We start from the raw sequence: 4,559 nt of genomic DNA, 5'->3' as shown, positions 1-4,559 counted from the left end.
CATCAGAGCCAGATCCAGCAGTCACCCGCAACCTTCAGGCAGAGGGAATGAGGTTCCCTCAAGGCAGAGCTGGGCACAAAGAATTGTCCTGGACCCCCAGGCCTGAAAAAAAGTCACCGCTGGCTCCTAGCTCCAGTGAAAAGGACCCGGTCATTTCAGACAGGGTCCTGGTTCCCCGCTAATCTAAAGCTCAAGAATGAGTAGTGAGAGATGGGACAGCGGGGAGAGAGCACAAATGGGAAAGGGCCAGCCTGGGCTACCCGGTTCTTACAGAATGGAGAGTTGGCCTGCCCCCTGGAAAGTTCCAAGGAGGATTACTCCACTCTGTAACATCCTGCCTGCTAGGAATTTACCCAAAGAAGGAAAAGCTGGGAGCTAAGAGAAGCTGCTGAGGGTTGTTTACAGATTCTGAAGACCTAAGCGGCGGCAGCTGGGGGGGGGGGGGAGTACCACACCAGTCTCAGAATGACACCACCGTAGCCAGACTGGCTGGCAGCCTGAGTGCATCCAGGCTGAGCCTGAGGGCTGCTCAGAGGACAAGGAGGGGTGGGGGTGTTTGACACAAAGGACACTGCTCAGGGAGTCACAGCATGTAACTTCAGGGCTGAACAGCAGAGATGCGGAAGAGAGCTGGCTCGATGCCAGGCCAGAAGCCCACACACAGCCACGCAGGCTAATCGTGACATGGGAGGTGTGGCCAGACATTAAGTGCCTGGTGAACCCCAGGTCGGGGCAGATTGGGTTGCACCAGGTCAGCATAGGCTCTGATCTAACCCTGAGAGTAACGATGGCCTCATGGCACACTGCAGCCCACACAAGTGTGACCTTGTGTCCTGGGACTGTTAGACTAGATTCAAGACAAGCATCCAATAACAGCAAGGGCCATGCAGGGGTTCTGCACACTACATGAAAAATGTGCCCAGGGGACAGAACAGCCTCAGAGACCCAGGCCCAGCAGGCCCTGGGTTTTCATTTCACGCAGACTGAATGGGTTAGCTGGTGAATCACAGGTCCTCTTTATACATTTAGAGGCAAAACATCTAATTTATTCTTTTAACCACTTTTCCTAGCATTTCACTGGCATGAACTGCATTCTTGTGGACCAGTCATGCATCCACAGCTGCAGTCCCAACTGCTCCTGGTGCAGCTCTACCCGCAGCCATGCATTCCCAGCTGCAGTCCTCCCCCACCCAGCCTGAGGAGGTCGCCTCTTCCAGGTGTTTCAGGTGAGAACAGATATACTATCTGCCCTGGGACTGGCTCCTTTCATCTAACGTAAATTCTCAAACTACATTTGTGTTTTCAGTTTTGTGGCTGCGTGTCAATCCACCCACCTCTTTGCTGGACCACATTCTATGCATGCACTCTTGCCTGCATGCTGGGCTGCTCCCACCTCTCATCCTCTGTGAACACAGGTGTACAGTCCCTGTCTGAGCGCCCCCTTTCATTCCTTTGGACATCCACCAAAGTGGAATGGTGATCTGCAGCAACCAGACTCTTTGTATATGTGTTTTGCCTGCATGTTGGTCTGTGTTAGGGTGTCAGATCTTGGAGTTACAGGTAGTTGTGAGCTGCCAGCCATGTGGGTGCTAAGAATTGATCCCTGGTCCTTAGGAAGAACATGAGTGAGGGTTTTTAACTACTGAGCCAGTGGTACAGTGTGAAGATGTATTGCTGTGATTGGTGTAATAAAAAGCTCAATAGCCAATAGCTGGGCAGGAGGGGTCAGGTGGGGCTTTCAGGCAGAAAGAACCCATGGGAAGAAGAAAGGCGGAGTCACCAGTGGGCAATATGGAGATAAGCCTGGCCCTGGCGATCCTGGCAATAAAATATTGTTATAGCTGGGCAGAGGTGGCGCACACCTTTAATCCAGCATTGGGGGGGGGGGGGCAGAAGCAGGCGGATCTCTGAGTTCAAGGCCAGCCTGGTCTACAGAGTTCCAGGACAGCCTCCAAAGCTACACAGAGAAACCCTGTCTCACAAAACAAAGAAGTATTGTTACAAGGCCACACCTTTTACATCCTATCACCAGACTGATACCATTACTTTAAAATTCACATTTTCTGTTGATGGACACTAAAGAAGGCAATCTGTGCAGTTCTGGATTCTTTCTGGCTGTTGTGCTGTGTGGTTTGTAAAATAAACTTTCTCCCCTGCCAATGACAAAACATGTTCTGTGGGATCTAGGAAACCCTTGTGCCCTTGTCCTGGTCCCTGAGCACTCAGGGCATGTCTACTGCTGGCCCAAGCCTGGAGGGAGCGTGACAGAAGGCAGCCTTTGTGCCCCGCCACCTCCCCAGGAGCTGGCAGCTGATGGCCCACCTTCTGCCTCAGGGGAGGGAGGCCCCTGTGTAATGTGGAAGCTTAAGTGCTTACCTCAGCAGCTTCTTTAGGGGCCAAGGTGAGCTGTCTGTCCAGTCTGGCCTCAGTGTCTGTCATCAGCAGATGATGTGGCCCTTGAGAACTGGTCTTGGCAGAGCTTGTAGCAAGTGTGTTGCCTTTGTGCTCACAGAAGCAGTGTGACGCTACTACCCCGGGCCCGCCCCAGGTGAGCTAGGTTTAAGCTGTAAGACCAGGTGCCACAGCTAAGCCATTATTCCCACTCACAGGTGCTTACAGGGTGGAGCTCCAGGACCTCTCTCAAATCAGCCTCAAGTCCAGGAAGCCTGCCAAGAATAGGAAGTTGGGCAGAGCAAAGATGCCCATGCTCCAGGCCAGGGTTCCAGACCTTTCTGTCTGCTGCACTGAGAACCACCCCCAAGTGTGAGGCTGGCTAGACAGCTGCTTTTGTGTTCTAGAGGAAAGCTCAGAAACAGGTATGTAGCTGCCATGGTTCCTGTGGGTGGATCATGTGTTCCAAGCTGCTGAGTCTGGCAGTGGAGAGAAGCCAATGGCAAGGGCAGGTCTACGACCCCACCAGGAAGGACTAGCGGCTGACAGTTCCTCAGTACCCATGATTTCAGTAAGAATGACCCTCATAGGCTCAAGATTTGCATGCTCAAGCCACCATGGCACTATCTGGAAGGGCAGGAAGGATCAGGAGGTGTAGTCTTGTTGGAGGAACTATTTCACTGCAGGTGGTGGGCTCTGAGGCCCAGGCTCACTCTCTGCCTGAGTCAGGATGTAGTTCTCCAGAACTGCTGACTACACAATGAGATTTCAAAAGAGACATGATAAATGAAATAAGCCAAGTCTGTGAGCCTCAGCCTGTGCCATTCCAGAAGCTTCCACTGTTGTAATCCAGGCAAACCTGGCCTCACTTCTCACCCACGTGCGCATGGCAGATGTACCCTGGCTCCCTTAAGTCTACCCACTTCCGCTCTCCCCTCCACCCCCACTGTCCCTCAAAAGAGCAGACAGGCCCTTTCCTGTCTCCTTACCCCTTCTCTTCTGTCCTGTCTTCCTCTTTCCTTCTAGTCTTACTTCCCTCAATACAACGTTCAGTGTGAGTAACATCTACAGGTCTGTTTCCACATAAGCCCACCGTCTATCACCCACCCCAGGACCTCGATCCTTGAAGTCCCACCATGGGACCAGGGACCTGCCACCTGTGGTCCCAACCCGTTATGCTTTATTCCTAACACCCATAAACTCAGCGGCTGCCTGTTCACCACCATCTCCCTGCTATGATGAGAATGGGACATCTGAAACTCTGAGCCCTCAATTAAATGCTTCTTTCATTAGAGTTGATCATGGTGTCTCTTCACAGCAACTGAAAAGTGACCAACAGTGTTAGTTAGGGTCTCCTGCTTGCCGAACCCTAAGCCCGGGAAGGCTGGAGAGGTAAGCTCTAGGAGGGAGAGGCCGGGTGGGGAGTAACAAGAGCTTAGCACAAACACTTCATCCCAGCTATGACATGCTGCCACAAGATCCCTAGGGGACCATGAATATTTAAAGGTCACAATCACTCAGGTTGCTTGGTTTCCCAGCAAGCAGTTCAAATGGACAGGCACAGGGATCTGGGTCCTGATGTTGCTCATTGAAAGGGCCAATGTCTCTTCACTCCTAGGAGAGGCTGCACTGCACCTGAGGGCTCCAGCTGGGATGGAGGGCCACCCTGGGCCAGAGACTCCCTGCAGCGGGAGTGGCATGCAGGAAGGGGAGGAATCCCAGGACACTGAGGGGAGCTGAAGATCTACCCTGGCCTTGTGAATCCAGCCTGACGGGAAGACAGGAGGATGAGCTGGGTTCAAGTTGTGTTCATGGGTTTTGCCTCCTCTTTCGGGCCTGACTGGTGAGGCCGAGTTGGGAAAAGCACCACCACACTGCCTGCGGAAGGCTCCGGAACGGCTTGGGGCAGGTAGTGTGCACAGGCCAAGGCTCACCCTGAGATACTCCCAAGACTTGTACATATCCTGTGTCTCGAGACAGACCTTCCTGTGTAGCCCAGCTGTGTGTAACTGTCATGCCTCTGCCTTCCAAGTGCAAGATTCTACCCTGACCCACTTTCCTGTTCTGTTCTAGGGCTGCATGGCTGTCTCTGACGAGGAGACGGAAGGAAGAGTGTGATAGGGTGTTCACCGTGACACCACTCAACAGTTTTATTAGGTGAGCTGGCC

This window comes from Phodopus roborovskii, unplaced genomic scaffold (genome assembly GCF_943737965.1).
Source record: "Phodopus roborovskii unplaced genomic scaffold, PHOROB, whole genome shotgun sequence".
Taxonomy (NCBI): Eukaryota; Metazoa; Chordata; class Mammalia; order Rodentia; family Cricetidae; genus Phodopus; species Phodopus roborovskii.
This window is presented reverse-complemented; position numbering follows the sequence as displayed.